Genomic DNA, 17,719 nt, shown 5'->3' on the forward strand with positions numbered 1-17,719 from the left:
CATGTGGTGACTGACCGATAATAATAAATAATAATTATATTATATTACATTATATAAAAATACAATAATATAATGTATTAGACACCGTCTGCATGGGCTGTAACCAGAGCGGCTAGCCTGTCTCTTATGTCCTTCCCTGAGGTTTCACCATTGGCCAGGCCCTCAGGGGGAGCACGGGGTTCCAGAATGTCTGCAGCAATATCGTCATCTGGCTCCAGTGTGTCTCCATTGTCCATACAGACATTGTGCAGAAAGGCACAGGTGGCAATGACCATTGGTGAGAAGGTGGGCTTCACCTCCAGGGCCTTGAAAAGTGTCGACCTTCATCTGGTCTTCATCATTCCGAAAGCCCTTTCAATTATCCCACGGCCCCTTCGATGACAGGTGTTGAATTTTCTGGCTGCGATAGCATCAACTGGTTCTCTGTAGGGCGTGATGAGACAGATAGGTGTTTCCAAACAGGGGTAGCCTCCATCACCTATAAGGATGTAGCCGGGGGGGGGGGGGGGGGGGGGTGTACTGTCTGGCCCTGAAAAAGGTGCTGTTCTTCATGATCCGGGTGTCATGAACTGCCCCCGGGTAACCCACAAAGATGTCCAAGAACCTCCCCTCCGAATCACAAATTGCCTGCATGTTGATTGAATAAAAGTTCTTGTAGTTGAGGTAGTCCAGGTGGTGCGTCTTCTGGTGAGACGGAAGTCAGCTCTCAGCTCCCTCTCGACGTCAAACCATAAGCGCAGGACAGGCACAGTGGTGTTTAACTGGCAGTAAACTGCACGTCGACCGCTCTGAAATTGAAAAAAAGCTTGTTTAGTTTGTCATGTTTATGTTGTAGGCTACCAGGTGTAATGATAATACATTTAATACGGTTAAAACAGCATACTAACAATAAATAACAGAATAAACAGCAAAATAATAATCTTATAACAAAAGCAGAAACCACTTTTAGAAGCGATTTGAAAGAATACACTGATTCTGCTTGCTAGCCTCAGCTACACAGGTAGAAGACAGGGGTGTAACATCAGGTTGAATATCTCTGAGCAAAAATAAAATATGTACAGAGTACCGTAGGCCTACAGCAAAGGATTCCCACCTCCCCCAAGCTAATAAAGGCAATAATGTGTAGGATAGCATTACTCAGTTCAGTTCAGGTTTAGTTTATTTTGGTCATAGAATGAACATTAAATGCATTCATTCCATTTGATCATAACTTTGCACTATAAAGAGTCGACAAATGGTTTATGTTAAGCTAGTTGCTTATTTTGCCTATACTTTTTACACCAAGCAGACTTGAAAGGAAATAAATAATAATATATGCATCTAACACACACACACACACACACACACACAAACACACAGGGGGGGGGGGGGGGGGAGTAAACAAACGGGAAAACAAACACACAATCAACATGCGTATTTCACAAATGGCTATCAACGTTACATCAACCAACAGGTTTACTAGTTAAACAAATACAAATCAATCGCTGGTTAACGTTAGTTCGAAACTGTAACGTTATAAGTTACAACATTGCCAAGCTCGAGGGCTTATGAGCTTATTATTTACATTGCTGCTACGGGTCTACATACCTCTAACTGCACCACCAATACTCCCACATTTCGGATGAACCTTCGTCTTCTTGCTCCCGCTTGTTTCTCCGCCCTCAGCCGCAAAAAAATAGTCATCGCCCACGCTAAAGACACAATAATAGCCGGAGAAGGCATTATACCTGTTGCTTGTTGCTAAAGTTGCACTAGCTGTCTCAGTGTCTGTCTGAGAATCACTCTTGTACAGTAGGTGACGGTATGCACTTGTATGTTGGTGCGATCCGCCATAAAACGCAGAGAAGAAGAAGAAACCGGTTGCTAAGTTACCCAATAAACACTGAAACGGGATGTTTACGTCCAAGGGTTTCCGTCGCACAATTCGCACAGCGATGACGTAGCAATCTATAAGGGACATTCCAATTCCTAGGGGGATGATTCATCTCCCTACCCCTTGACACTCATTATGTAGGGACAAGGGGAAGGGCTGAGGGGTAGTGTTAAAAAACGAATTGGGATTGGGCCTTAGTCTAGTTTTAGTCGACTAAATCTACAGTTGATTTAGTCGAACAAAATGTATTTTGGTGGGCCGTCGTAATTATTGTTTTTTACACTTGCTGAAAATAGCCGATCTACAAGCCCACAACGCGTCGTGCTTGAGCTTGTAGATTGTCTATTTTCAGCATGCAACTAATTGTAAAATGACTTATACTGGAAATATATTGGTATATTTAGTCTTAGTTTTAGTCATCATAGCTTAGTTTTCCTTTAGTATCCATTTAGTTTATCAGTGAAAAAAGGTAGTCAACGAACATTTTTCGTCTTAGTCGACGAAATCTGGTGGAGACGACGCTGGTGCCTGCAGAGTACCTGACTGACTGAAACTCTTGTCACAATGTTTGCAGTGGTAAGGTTCTTCTCCAGTGTGGATACGCAGGTGTGTCCGTAAACAACCTATATCAATGAAACTCTTGTAACACTGTTTACAGCAATAAGGTCTTTCTCCGGTGTGTAGACGCTGGTGTCTTGTCAGCGTAGCATCTGGGAGAAGCTCTTGTCACATTGTTCACAATGGAACGGTTTTTCAGAATCAAAGGTGTTATATATACAGTATGGTCGTGATTCACCAGGATCTTAAATGGTTGGATTCTATAGGCTTAAAATCATTTATATCAATATTTTTTTTGTAAATCTCTATGGAAAGAAAATGGTAGATTTTTCAGTGGGTCCAGAAAACCAAGCCCACTGTCCATCCATAGGGTTGAACCGGTTCATTTTGAAGTGCTTCTGGACAAGACTTGTTTTAGCGTTATTTGGCATGACCCTCTACACCATATACTGCAACGTTTCATAAACACTTGACTCTGCATGGATGTATTAGGGGCAGAAGAAGAATTTTCATAAAACTGCAATTTGCATTGACTCAATTAACCTTAATTTATTCACAAAAAAAGATTTACTCCCAATGTTTTACTTTTACTTTATTTGTTTATTTGGACAGGACAGGACGTAAATACACCGGATATAGCACACTTGCTAATTTCCATCCGCAGTCCTCACAAGAAATACAAAACGGAAAACAGACATGCAAACAGTGGAATACATTTACATAACATTACATAGGGAACACAGCAACCTTTTTTTTTTTCAAGCAACCATTTTTTCAAGCCACCATTTTTTCAGATTGAATTTAAAAGATGGAAATGTAGCACAATCCCTTATACGCAGAGGAAGGCCATTCCATGCTACACAACCCTGTACTGAGAGGACATTTTGGCACTAGCCCCTCCTATAGGGACACAACGGTTTAATGTTTGTCTTTAGTTCAATGTTTGTTTTGTAAACAACATTGACAATGAAGGGAAAATGTACGTCATAATGTTTGTTTTACATCACCATTACATCACCTAATCAACATGACTTAGACTTTAATATATTAGCGCCCCTCACTTCACATGGGTGTGATATTTTTGTCTATATAAGCTCATGTGTATAATCTTTTGTGCATTTTGTACATTTCGGCCAATAGCAAATAGCCGATCTACCAGCTCACAATACGTCGCGATGCAACTCATTGTGAGCTTGTAGATCGGCTATTTTGTAGACATTCCATACATGGGCCATTCTGCAATATGAGTACTTTTACTTTTAGTACTTGAAGTACATTTTGATGCCAATACGGTTGTACTTTTACTCGAGCACACTTTGAATACGATACTTCTACCTGTAACGGAGTACGTCTACATTGCAGTATTTATACTTTTACTTAACCCATTGAGACCTGACTGACACTAGATTCTACAAATGTCTTCTAAATTCTTAAAGTCTTGAGAAACCTGTGTTTCTATGTCAGTGGTTCTCAAACCTTTTTCATGTCAAGAACCCCCAGAATTATCTGTATTTGGCCGCGGGCCCCCATCTGGAAATATGTGGTTCCATTTTGGGAACTCGGGCTCGTTCCTGCAGCATCACAGGCGTGCATTAATGACGTTAAACCACCCCCTCTTGTGTAATATTGATTCATTATTTAATCGGTTTTCACCAGCAAAGAAATTAAATAAATTAAAGGGTGTAAAAATTAATCATAGAGTTCAATATTTATCAAACGTTTCTAGTACCTCTAGTCTAGAACAAAAGCAAATATGATGTCAAATCTAAGTAAAAGTAAACTTTTTTTTCTACATGTAATCTGTGCACTGATCTCATTCAGTTGTGAAAACAGACACTTGGAAAAGAGTATAGGCTATTTATTGATTGATTGAATACAGGCTTTGGGCCAAGCCCCTATAGGGCCCTATACTAAGGCTTGTTTCCATTGTGGTTCCTCTGTAAAATATCGGAATCAGTCAGAATCGGTATCATCAGATATGACCCTGCAGATAATCAGAGGTGGGCTAACGGTCATAATTTCATAATCGTGCCACCCCTACGATAAAGTAGTGGTACCGGCAGTGTTGTTTTTGTCGACTAAAACCAAGACAATTTTTTTTATTCGCGACCTTATTCTTCCGGTCATGACCCACAGCTTCCGAAATGTATGAAAGCAAAAGGTTAACCCATGTTGACCTGGTCAACCCGTTGACCTGGCAACTTCAAAATGTTTTCTAAATCCTGACAGTAATCTGAAAAACACTATGTTCACGTCAAGGACCCTGTTACGAAGGAACGTAGTGCCTCTCTGACATCACAACCAGGACGTCAGGAGTGACATCACTCTCGACATCCCAAAACCATAAATACTGATGCCTACGCAGGGATTCACTGGAAGAAAGGAATAAAGCAAGAAGAAGAAGAACCCAGATCAGATACCATATCAAGACCTCACTACTGACCGCCGGTTCGACCCCTGCGCTCAAAGACGATAGGTTATCCAGTCCTATCTCTTCGGCATTCTCCCCGATAACTAGACCATACCTAGGTCTCGGTTACAGACCCCCAAGATTATATGTAATTGGCCGCCGACCCCAATCTGAAAATAACAACAATCATTCTGAAAGAATATATATTCAAAGATTTGCGCCACATTTTCACGATTAAAAACAATAGCAGACCTACAAGCTCGTCATGTTGATAGTGTCAGATTATGTGATTCCACGGCTTTAGTATCTACCACTTGTTATTGTCATCCTGGAATAGAATGAATGATCATTCGATTGTATGTTATATCACGTGTCAACTCAAATGGGGAAAATGTGGATTTATTACTATTACAACTAACCACTTCTTCCCTGTATGATTCCTCCTCATTATCCTCAGATGTGCATTTTGACCCAAGCACCCCCCCCCCCCCCTGTATGAGTCCTCATGCATCTATGGGCTTTTCCCCTGTATGAGTCCTCATGTGTGTTTTTAGACGAACACTGTGAGCAAAGCCTTTACCACACACGTTACACGTAAAGGGCTTTTCCCCTGTATGAGTCCTCATGTGTGTTTTTAGTTCACCACTCTGTGTACAGCCTTTACCACAGACGTTACAAGTAAAGGGCTTTTCCCCTGTATGAGTCCTCATGTGTATTTTTAGAACGCCACTCCGAGCAAAGCCTTTACCACACACGTTACAAGCAAAGGGCTTTTCCCCTGTATGAGTCCTCATGTGTATTTTTAGTTTACCACTCTGAGCAAAGCCTTTGCCACAGACGTTACAAGTAAAGGGCTTTTCACCTGTATGAGTCCTCATGTGTCTTTTTAGATTAACACTCTTAGCAAAGCCTTTACCACACACATTACAAGTAAAGGGCTTTTCCCCTGTATGAGTCCTCATGTGTGTTTTTAGTTCACCACTCTGAGTAAAGCCTTTACCACACACGTTACAAGTAAAGGGCTTTTCCCCTGTATGAGTCCTCATGTGTGTTTTTAGATCACCACTCTGAGCAAAGCCTTTACCACACACGTTACAAGTAAAGGGCTTCTCTCCTGTATGAGTCATCATGTGTGTTTTTAGTTCACTACTCTGTGTACAGCCTTTACCACAAACTGTACAAGTGAAGGGCTTTTCCCCTGTATGGATCCTCATGTGTGTTTTTAGATCACCACTCTGAGCAAAGCCTTTACCACACACGTTACAAGTAAAGGGCTTCTCTCCTGTATGAGTCCTCATATGTGTTTTTAGATTACTACTTTGTGTAAAGCCTTTACCACACACGTTACAAGTAAAGGGCTTTTCCCCTGTATGAGTACTCATGTGTGTTTTTAGATTACTACTTTGTGTAAAGCCTTTACCACACACGTTACAAGTAAAGGGCTTTTCCCCTGTATGAGTAATCATGTGTGATTTTAGATTAAAACTGTGAGCAAAGCCTTTACCACACACGTTACAAGTAAAGGGGTTTTCCCCTGTATGAATCCTCATGTGTGATTTTAGGTGACTACTCCGTGTACAGCCTTTACCACAAACGTTACAAGTGAAGGGCTTTTCCCCTGTATGAATCCTCATGTGTGTTTTTAAATCACCACTCTGAATAAAGCCTTTAACACAAACAGTACAAGTGAAGGGCTTTTCCCCTGTATGAATCCTTGTGTGCATCGTCAGATTATACGTCTGATTAAAACATTTGCCACAGTCTGTGCAACTAAAGCGTTTCTTCCCTGTGTGGCTCCTCATGGAGTGAGTTTGTTTTGATGATTTCAGGTCCTTGGACAGCTTGCTGCTCAAAGACAATCTTTGTCCTTCCACATTCGTCTTGTGTGATTTCAGTGTGTTTAAAGTTGACTGACCTTCACTGGGCTCCTGCCACTCATCACTGTCTTCAGTGTCAGATTCAGAACAGTGTGAAGAGAGGAGCTGGTCGTCACTAGTTGATTGTGATGTTCCACAGTCCTCTAGATCAGCTTGTGTTTTCATGTTTTGAGTTGAGGTGCCGGCTACAGGCTCTGTCTCTCCGTTTTCATCATCATGAACATCTTCACTTTTCACTGCTAGTAATGTCAATGTTGACCCATCAGCCTCCATTGGTCTTTGAAGTATCTCCTCTTGTTCATCTTTAATCTGTGGTGGTTGTGGTTCCTCCTGGACCAGACTGGAGCTCCTCTCCTGTTGTTCAGTAAACACCTCCTCTTTACACACAGGGAGGTGCGGGACGGCTAGAAAAAAAAAAGACACAAAGAGAGAGAAAACATTTAATGTTTGAACTTTGCATTTTCCCAACGTAGTGTTTCCTGTTTCATAGCTTTGGTTTCGAAATCAAAGGGCTTGACATTCCATTTTTGAGCCTCTTGTCCTTTGGACAAGAACATTTACTCGCCTGTCCAAGTAAGAAATCATGTACTTGTCTTGCATATTTAGTTTGTATTGTATTGAATATAATGTTGCATTTGAATAGTTACTAGAGCGGACGTAGAGGCATTTGAATAGTTACAAATAAGTATTAAGTGTTCAACAGAAGGTGTTGTGTTCCGATGAAAACTCAGCGGAATTACCGCAGAATTTGATCACGTTCATCTTGTAGTTTACTTTACCGGCCAGCGTGATTTATTTGGGTTAAGCTGCAGTGGACGCACCCTGCCCCTCTCCTCATTGCTGACTAATATGTTGTGAGCTGGTCTGGACCGACTGGATGATACTATTATATAACTTTATCAAAAGAAGATGTCGGAAGTCCTGTCCGATTTATTTGCAGAGGAGCTGACTGGCACTGCCGAGTCATCGTCATTCAATTACTTTTGATTGGACGGGGGGTGTTGTTTGCCAACACTCATGGATTACCGCCGGTGTGGAGCCTCTGAACTTGAAGCATAAAAGCAGGAAGGCGAGTGGTTTGGGTGAGTAGCATTTAGGCTACTATTGTATTTACTAGCTGGTTTAGGTTAACATCATGAAGTAAAAAATAAAAAAAAATGTAGGCTATAACAAAATTGACGTCTTTTGTTTTTACGGGGGTCGCCGCCGCTGCGCCTCAGAATGTTAGCGGGATTGATGATTCGGATAACGGGGGGATTATGGATCAGCTACCACCACCTCCACCTGCTGCAGTACTAGCAGTAGTAGCCGAAGACATGCAAGTGGCTGGCCCTTCTGGAGTGGAAACTGCTGCGCAACTAGCAGCTGCCACAGTGAGCGAAACAGAGGAGGTGACTCTCCAGGAGGAGGAGGGCAGCGAAGAGGAGAGTGAGAGTGAGACAAATGCAGCGGCAGGTGGGTCACAGTCAGACTCAGATGAACGTCATATGCCGATTGTAATCTTATCTGATGACCATCTGATGAGCATTATGGCCAAACCCAATCACTGACTCGGTCAGGACAGAGCTCGTTAAAAGAGGCCCAGAGCAAGTGATGGACTATACATTCCCACAAAATAATGAGACCCCTCCTCTGCGATTTCCCAAAGAGTCCTATTTCATTAAACCCCAGAATGGAGAAAAAATAAAGAGAAAATGGGTAGTATACTCGGAATCTGTAGACAGGGTTTTCTGTTTTTGTTGCATGCTATTCGGGAAAAGTGACACCAGTCTGTCAAAAGAGGGATATGGATCATGGAGACACGTCGGGGACATTTTAAAAGGTCACGAGCAATCAAAAGCACACATCTGTTGTATGGAAGCTTGGCGCACTCTCAAAATTGGCCTTGGCTACTATGAAGAATGTGGACTGGCAACACATGGATCTAATAGACTGGCTACTATGAAGACAGTGGACTGGCAACACATGGATCTAATAGAGAAAGAGAGAAATTACTGGAGAGAAGTGCTACGCAGACTTATCAGCATCACCTGCCTTTTAGCTGAACGCAACATGGCTTTCCGTGGGACAACAGACACACTGTACGACCCCTCTAATGGTCATTTCTTAGGACAGGTGCAGCTGATGACCTCAATATGACCCAGTAATGAGTGAGCACTTGAGAAGAATCGGGAGACGTGATATAACCACTCACTACTTAAGCAAGGATAGGAGCGATGGTTCTGCAATCAATTACTGAAAAGATTCATGATGCAAAATATTATTCTGTGATTCTGGACTGTTGTACGCCCGACATCAGCCATGTTGAACAGATGTCAGTCATTTTGCGCATTGTGAATTGTGTCCCTGAAAAAGAAGCAGAGCCTGCTGCGGTTTCGATTGCAGAGCAATTCACTGGATTTATCTTATATTATCTTATCTTTATTTATTTATTTTGTGATGCCACAACAGGTGAAGCACTGTGTAATACCTTCTTGGGCCATCTGGACAAACTGGGTCTCAACATCAGTGACTGCAGAGGCCAAAGTTACGACAACGGCAGTAACATGAAAGGCAAGAACCAGGGCGTGCAAAAACGTATCCTCGATCTCAACAAAAAAGCTCTCTACATGCCGTGTGGGGCCCACACATTAAATGTGGTTGTTTCTGATGCTGCTAAATCCTCTGTGCAATCCGTCAGTTTTTTTGGAATCCTTCAAAGAGTGTACGTGCTCTTCTACTGCTCGCTGGGCAATACTGAAAGATAATGTCGAGGGGCTGACTGTCAAACCCCTCTCAGACACCCGCTGGGAATCCCGCATAGACAGTGTGAAGGTGTTACGCCATCAGCTAGAGGAGGTTCATTTTGCACTGGAAGCTCTGGCGGACCATGCCATAGAAAAATAGAGATGGCATTACATCTACCGAGGCCAAAGGCCTGGCGAAATAAATAATATCAGGGCCATTTATTCTGAGTATAGTTGTGTGGTACGAAATTTTGTTTCATATTAATAGAGTGAGCAAAATACTACCCGCAGTCAGCATGGAAACACTGGCAAACGAAACCCGTGCTGTGATACAGTTTCTGGAAGGATATAGACAGAACGGCTTCATGTCTGCGCGCACAGACGCGAGAGCGATTGCCGACAAGGCCACAGTGGAACTAACGTTTCAATTTCCAGAAAAGAGACAGCCAAAGAAGAGAGCAATGATTGACTATGAGGGGGCAGATTATCGCCCACAGATGACACCCGAGGAGGCGTACAACCGTGATGTCTTTCTCCCACTGGTTGACAACGCTCTGTCCTGTCTGAGATTTTCACAGATGGACACTTTCACTGATTTGTATGGATTCCTCTTCAGCACCAAGGACAACAACACACTGTGTGAGAGGTGTAAACGTTTTGCAGAGGAAATGGGGGACATCGATCATGCGGACATGTGTCTTGAGATGGGCATACTTGTCAACAGCTGTCCCAATGCCAAATCTTCATTCGACATGTTGTTTAGTACAGTCTCTGGAGGGGGGTCTCCTGCACCCCCCGGAAATATACTTCTAATCAGTGTTTTCTTATTGGAAAAAATGTGCTGAAAATGATGAGCTATGATAAAAAGTTGTCAAAATGTCCCATCTACCTCAAAACCCCCTTTTTGGTATATGGCTCTGGCGAAATTGTGTAAAGGCAAATATGAATTCACTAAAATTACATAAATAGACATGGTAGTCTGAAATTGGTCATGAAGTATCTTGACACATATGGGTAAGTAGCAGAACAGGATTTGGGGGGTTGCTACCATTATATTCTTAAATATGACCCACATCATCCTCAAAAAGACAAAATAATATGGTGTCCGCTTGGCTAATAACAACAAAGATGGTTATTTTCCAACACATTATGGTGAGTATCACTGCCTCACTTGTATATAGAAAACTTCCCATATCCCTAAGCTTCAATTTGAGCCCAAGATAACCTTTCTATCTTGTAAATTAGTCTTTCTGTAGCCAAAATTCTGAACTATACCTCAAATCGGTGAAAATTGTATATTTAGTCAGTATCAGCTATACATTTGGAATAAATGAATGAATGACTGTGTTTGAACTGACTCCACATCATGGAATATTTCTTACTTGAATAAGCTATGTTAAAAAGTTTGCAAAGTGTCCCATCTACCATTTTTATGCAAATGAGTGCCTCCATTATCAAAATAATCGATTTTCACTATATCTCAGCCAATATTGCACTTAAATGAACAAATAAGGTGTCTAGACCTATGTTTTGAGGGTCAAGGATCTCAGTGAAACTATTCTTAAAGTGACCACATGTGCCCGTGGCATGCTGGTGTACAAATCAGTGCCGATTAAATATCTATCTCGTCGGCTTCTTGTCCATGCTCTCCAGACAGTGTCAAGGAGATCAACCAGTGAGGTTGGTAGGACTGCACCGCAGGACACACTGGATTAAAAAACTCAACCACCACTGTCCTTCATCATAGGGTTTTGGTTTTTCCAAAAAAGCTTCATCAGCTCGCTTGTATAAGGCAACACGGTGGTTCTCTTCAGAGCAGAGTAGCATGGAGCAAGACGAGCCAGGTCAACTTTAGATTTAGAAATTAGTTTGTCATCTGCCCCCACCACTCTTTCACTGAAGACTCACAATTCAAATAGCTCTAGCCAAGCCATGTGGCTCATCGGTCAGGAGCCTAACAAGTACACTCCCTGGCATTACTAGTATGTCGCAGGGACCCTTTGGTATTACCCAGCTGGGGATCGAACCCCTGACCATCCAGTCTCAGGGTGGACGCTCTAACTACAAGTCCACTGAGCTGTTGATGATATCCAGGGCCTCTTACGGGTGTGTAACTCTAGAGTGTAAAAAATGGAACCAAATGGACCTGTAAGCCTTGCGGAGCCATGAGGCCCATAGGGCAGGAGCCTATCTCCCGTTTCTGTAGTAGGAGGCAGCTTGATGTACAAGTACACCCCCTGGACATGATGCTAGTATGTAGCAGGGACTTACCCCAATCCAACCCTTGATGCTGAGTACCAAGCAGGGAGGTACTGGGTTCCATTTTTCAGAGTCTTTGGTATGACCCAGCCGGGGATCGAACCCTGACCTCCCAGGCTCAAGGCAAATGCTCTGACCACAAGGCCACTGAGCTGTTGATATCCAGGGCCCCTTACGGGTGTGCAACTCTGAACTCTGAATGTACAAATGGAACTATAAGGGTTATGGGGGTCCTTGAAATGTGCCTTGTGCTACACTATATAGAACAGATCCTTAATTAGTATAGTTGGAGCAATTAATCTGTCTGCTGTATGGACAGAGTTGCGAGTCTTCAGTATGGTAAATGGTGGATTTATAAAGCGCTTTTATCCAAGGCGCTTTACATAGATTGTGCATTACATTCACCCATTCACACACACATTCATACACTGATGGCAGCGGAAACCATGCAAGGCACCAAACTGCACACCAGGAGCCGTTAGGGGTTCAGTGTCTTGCTCAAGGAGGACACTTCGACACTAACTCTGGGGGAGCCCGGGTTTGAACTGGCAACTTTTGGTTACCATCCAGCCACTCTACCCCTGAGCCACCGCCGCCCCAGTGGACGTCACCCGTGCCAAGTTGCTGTGGATAATGGTGGGTTAAAGTTGACCTGGCTCGTCTTCCTCCATGCTACTCTGCTCTGAAGAGAACCATCGTGTTGCCCGATAGCTGATGTAGCTGATTAAGCTATTGTGGAAAAACCAAAACCATATTAAGGGCAGAGATGGTTGAAAATCCTTGTCATTGGAGACCATGGACAAGCAGACAAAGAAGACTGATGAGTTCTATGAACACGATGACTCATTCATGTGACTGTGCATTTTGTCCTTTATGGTGCAGGCTAGGGTGGTCACTGTTTGTACACTGTTGCTTACATTTTTGCCTTTGAGTGTGTACAGGAATAGGATGGAATACTGTTACAGGATTGTGTGAATGTTTGAATTTTGTACTGCATATTGCAGGCCATTCTATAGTCTAGTGTGTATACTGCCGTATACTATTGTTCATACTAAGGATGTTTTTAGTTTGTGATGTTATTCTACAGTATATTCTAAATTATAAAGCTTGCTTAAAAACACAGCACCTGTCTAGATGTTATATGCAATATTGGTATCTCTTACGTATAAATGTGACTTTATTGTAATGTAACTGATTTGTACACTAGCATGCCACGGGCACATGTGGTCACTTTAAGAATAGGTTAACTGAGACCCTCAAAACATAGGTCTAGACACATTATTTGTTCATTTAAGTGCAATATAGATATAGTGAAAATCGATTGTCTTAATAATGGTGACACTCATTTGCATAAAAATGGTAGATTGGACACTTTGCCAACTTTATAACATACCGTAGCTTATTCAAGTAAGAAATATTCCATAATGTGGAGTCAGTTCAAACTCAGTTATTAATTCAAAATGTATAGCTGATACTGACTGAATATACAATGTTCACCGATTTGAGGTATAGTATATACCAAAGGGTCCCTTTGGTACATACTAGTCATGCCAGGGAGTGTACTTGTTAGGCTCCTGCCCTATGAGCCACATGGCTTGGCTAGAGCTATAGAGCTATTTGAATTGTGAGTCTTCAGTGAAAGAGTGGTGGGGGCAGATGACAAACTAATTTCTAAATCTAAAGTTGACCTGGCTCGTCTTGCTCCATGCTACTCTGCTCTGAAGAGAACCACCGTGTTGCCTTATACAAGCGAGCTGATGAAGCTTTTTTGGAAAAACCAAAACCCTATGATGAAGGACAGTGGTGGTTGAGTTTTTTAATCCAGTGTGTCCTGCGGTGCAGTCCTACCAACCTCACTGGTTGATCTCCTTGACACTGTCTGGAGAGCATGGACAAGAAGCCGACGAGATAGATATTTAATCGGCACTGATTTGTACACCAGCATGCCACGGGCACATGTGGTCACTTTAAGAATAGTTTCACTGAGATCCTTGACCCTCAAAACATAGGTCTAGACACCTTATTTGTTCATTTAAGTGCAATATTGGCTGAGATATAGTGAAAATCGATTATTTTGATAATGGAGGCACTCATTTGCATAAAAATGGTAGATGGGACACTTTGCAAACTTTTTAACATAGCTTATTCAAGTAAGAAATATTCCATGATGTGGAGTCAGTTCAAACTCAGTCATTCATTCATTTATTCCAAATGTATAGCTGATACTGACTAAATATACAATTTTCACCGATTTGAGGTATATTTCAGAATTTTGGCTACAGAAAGACTAATTTACAAGATAGAAAGGTTATCTTGGGCTCAAATTGAAGCTTAGGGATATGGGAAGTTTTCTATATACAAGTGAGGCAGTGATACTCACCATAATGTGTTGGAAAATAACCATCTTTGTTGTTATTAGTCAAGCGGACACCATATTCTTTTGTGTTTTTGAGGATGATGTGGGTCATATTTAAGAATATAATGGTAGCAACCCGCCAAATCCTGTTCTGCTACTTACCCATATGTGTCAAGATACTTCATGACCAATTTCAGACTACCATGTCTATTTATGTAATTTTAGTGAATTAATATTTGCCTTTACACAATTTCGCCAGAGCCATATACCAAAAAGGGGGTTTTGAGGTAGATGGGACATTTTGACAACTTTTTATCATAGCTCATCATTTTCAGCACATTTTTTCCAATAAGAAAACATTGATTAGAAGTATATTTCCGGGGGGTGCAGGAGACCCCCCTCCAGAGACTAGACTAGTTATATTTATATTTTTGGATAGATATCCGAACTAAAGTTCTCAACGGGCCCAAAACTTGTGGCCCGACCCTACCCTAACTGGGTCTGCCCGAGGCTCGGACCGACCCTAAAAATTACCATAATGTTAAGCCCGAAGCCCGACAAAAGCCGGACAGAAAAAAAAGAGGAAAAAAAAGCAGCACTAAATGGCAGCGCAGCGGCGCCGTGTTTCAGTGTGAAAGTGAGAACGGAGATCAGCGGATTTATCAAAATAAAGGATGTATGTAACTCACGTTAGAATAGGCTATTAATGTTCCATAACTTCCATTTTCAATCATTCTAATGGATTCCATACAGTGGTGGTGGTGACTGGTGAGTAAACACGAATAGCTGCTGCAGCTCCCTCCCTTAGTTTCCTCTGAAGTGAAGTTGCTTTACGTGTAGCGTTATAAGTTATATATCACCATGGATCGTTTGGTGACGTTGATTAATAATTAGGTTTTATTCATCGCAGCCAGCTGGGTTAACGAGACTCAGTGCAACATGACGAAAACCCGACACTTCTTCAGCTGTGATATTCCGATTGATTTTATAAAATATTTAAGCATATGGGAACTTGGCAAGTTAACTGGTGGTTAGTAGCTCGTTTGGTGCGCAAACCAGAGGGAAACCAGCGGTAGCAAGGCAAGCAAGCAAGTCTCTCACCGTTCACTGTTCTCTCTACTGTACTGCCTGCGCGCAGTGCAGGGCTGCGGGGCTGCATGCTGCTCTGTCCTCGTACACACATGCCGGACGGACATGATCTGTTCTGTCTGTGTTTCATGGCCGCCTCTGGCTCAATGCTTTTCCAATGGAGTCACGTGGTTTGACATGTGTGTATGAGGCCTCCGAGTCTGAAATGCCAGTGCGATGCGACCCCCGTCTCCAGTCCTCCTCCTGTCACAAGTGAATCACCTAGTGCAGCCCTCTTCATGATAAATACATACAGTAGGCCTACATGTATACACAATCACATTACAAAAATAACAGAATTGCTATTTTTATTATAATAACACTCTTTTAAAAAAAGAAAGAAAAAAGAATCCAGAGCCCGAGGCTCGGCCCGGCCCGACTAATTAGCATAAAGTTTTGGGCCCGGCCCTAAAACGTCGGGTCGGTCCGGGCTTGGTCGGGCCTGGTCGGGTTCGGGCAGAGTTTGAAAACTTTATTCCGAACCTTAGTGTTGCCCTACGCATACTGCCGACTGTGCCAGTGACAGTAGCCTCTGCCGAGAGAAGCTTTTCCAAATTGAAACTCTTGAAGAACTGCATGAGGTCAACCATGTCTCAAGACCGTCTTAATGGACTTGCAGAAATAGCTATCGAGCACAAAATAGCTCACGATTTGGATTACACCAAGATTATTGAAGGCTTTGCTGCAGCCAAGGCTTAGAAAAGCCCTCTTCTAACTGGGGGCTACCCTCGATCAGACCCACTAGGGAAAGACCAGGTGGAGGGACTAGGCTCTGTGGGTTGACTGCAGTCCGGGCCCCTCCTACGTCTCACCAGGTCCACTCCTGCTCTCACAACGAGTACAGCCAGGACCTGTGCGTTGGAGCAGACTCCCAGCACCAGACTAGGGATGCCGCCGATTAATCGATTTTCCGATTAGTAGTTGCCGTCCCCAAAATCTCATATTCGATTTTTTTTTTTTTATTATTTTGTATTGCTTGATTGGATCAAATATAGGCCAATTCTAATAATATTACTAGTATTAATAATTGTAAATGGTCATTGGTTTATTATCACCACCAGTTGTTTTACTGTAAACTTGCATGGAGGACGTTCAGCAGCCTCCGCACAGACTAGTGCAGGCTGGGCTGCTACACACAGTACACACACCGACCCCGCCTCCCCCCTCAGTCACTCACACGTGATTGATTGATGCGGAACAAGAAAACCACCACCACACATCAAAATGGAGAAACCACCATACACGCAAAAGAAGAGAAAGCACAAAGACAATTCCCAAACTTTCCAAACCAACCCAACCATTCTGCAGTGGATTCTTTACTTTCTCTGAACCCCAATACAAAGGGCTTAATTTCAACAATATATAAAAAAAGAAAAAAAAAAAAAAATTGCGGCTTACGCCTTTATTGATTTTTTAAAGGATAGAAAGTAGGCTGACAGGAAACGGGAGAGAGATGGGGGGATGACATGCGGTAAAGGCCGTGTCGGGTCCGGGAGTCGAACCCGCGGCACACCGGTGCCCAGACCGTTACGCTACGGCCTGGGCCAACAATATATAATTAACTCAACTCAATAAACCCAGAAACTCTCAACCATCTTAGGACGGCATGGGAGCAGGACCTGGGGCTAGAATTGCCCGACCCGACATGGAAGACAGCTCTGAGACTGGTTCACAGTTCCTCAATCTGTGCTAGACATAATCTCATCCAATGTAAGATCATTCACCGGGTTCATTACACAAATGCAAGATTAGCACAGATATTTCCAGACATTAATGATGCATGTAACCGGTGCAGACAACCCGCTGCTAGCCTGTCACACATGTTTTGGTCATGCCCTAGGCTGGTGGACTTTTGGACAGCCATATTTCAATCATATTCTGACATATTGGGTGTACCTATCCCACCCAACCCGTTAACGGCCTTGTTTGGCATTCCCCCAGGGACTAACATTCCCCTACACCTTAAAAGAATAATGTCCTTTACTTCTCTTTTAGCCAGACGTCTCATACTCCTGAAATGGAAACAAGTTTCCCCACCCACACATAACGGATGGATAAAGGACGTACTATTCTATCTTAAACTTGAAAAGATTAGATTCGCACTTAATGGTTCCATGACAACTTTCCAGCAAACATGGACGCCCTTTGTTGATCACGTAAGAACCCTGACAGTTGTCCCAGAGATGAGCGATATTTGAAATATTTGAACTATATAATGGTGAACGCATTATGCCTATACATTGCATATGCGTCGTGCAAACCGGTGGCTGCGCGCACACACAGGTGGTCCTCTCCTCCTTTCTTCTCTTTCCCCTCTATATTTTTTTGCGGCTTACGCCTTTATTGATTTTTTTAAGGGTTAGAAAGTAGGCTGACAGGAAACGGGAGAGAGATGGGGGGATGACATGCGGTAAAGGCCGTGTCGGGTCCGGGAGTCGAACCCGCGGCACACCGCGACTGGATCACCAGTCCGGTGCCCAGACCGTTACGCTACGGCCTGGGCCCCCTTCTCCTTTTTAAATTTAATTTACT

The sequence above is a fragment of the Protomyctophum parallelum genome (assembly GCF_964188405.1).
Source record: "Protomyctophum parallelum genome assembly, chromosome: 3".
NCBI lineage: Eukaryota > Metazoa > Chordata > Actinopteri > Myctophiformes > Myctophidae > Protomyctophum > Protomyctophum parallelum.